Consider the following 970-nt stretch of genomic DNA (forward strand, 5'->3'; position numbering starts at 1 on the left):
GCGAAAAATGACGAAATTACACCCGGCGCTATTTTTCTTTCCCGATCAACCTGTCAAATTTGAGCCCATTCCGACACAGTTGAAAAAAATGACGGAATTGCCCACGGCGCGATTTTTATTTCCGATCAAACTGCCAAATTTCAGCCAATTCCGGCACAGTCGTGAAAAATGACGAAATTGCCCCGACGCGGTTTTCGTTTCCGTTCAACCAGTCAAATCTTAGCCAATTCCGACACAGTCGCGAAAAATGACGAAATTACACCCGGCGCTATTTTTGTCCCCGATCAACCTGTCAAATTTGAGCCCATTCCGACACAGTCGAGAAAAATTACTAAATTGCCCACGACGGGATTTTTGTTTCTGATCAACTTGTCAAATTTTATCCAATTCCGACACAGTCGCGAAAAATGACGAAATTGCCGCGGCGCGATTTTTGTTTCCGATCAACTTGTCAAATTTTAGCCCATTCCGACACAATCTAGAAAAATGACGAAATTGCCCCCGGCGTGATTTTTATTTCCGATCAAACCGTCAAATTTCAGCCAATTCCGACACAGTCGAGAAAAATGACGAAATTGCCCCCCGCGCGATTTTTATTTCCGATCAAACCGCCAAATTTCGGCCAATTTTGACACAGTCGAGAAAAATGACGAAATTGCCCACGGCGCAGTTTTTGTTTCCGATCAACAAGTCAAATTTCAGCAAATTCCGACACAGTCGCAAAAAATGACGATATTACACCGGCGCGGTTTTTGTTCCCGATAAACCTCTCAAATTTGAGCCCATTCCGACACAGTCGAGAAAAATGACGAAATTGCCCCCGGCGCGATTTTTATTTCAGATCAAACTGCCAAATTTCAGTCAATTCCGACACAGTCGAGAAAAATGACGAAATTGCCCCCGGCGCGATTTTTATTTCAGATCAAACTGCCAAATTTCAGTCAATTCCGACACAGTCGAGAAAAATGAC

Source organism: Olea europaea, chromosome 9, assembly GCF_002742605.1.
Source record: "Olea europaea var. sylvestris chromosome 9, O_europaea_v1, whole genome shotgun sequence".
NCBI classification, from domain to species: domain Eukaryota; kingdom Viridiplantae; phylum Streptophyta; class Magnoliopsida; order Lamiales; family Oleaceae; genus Olea; species Olea europaea.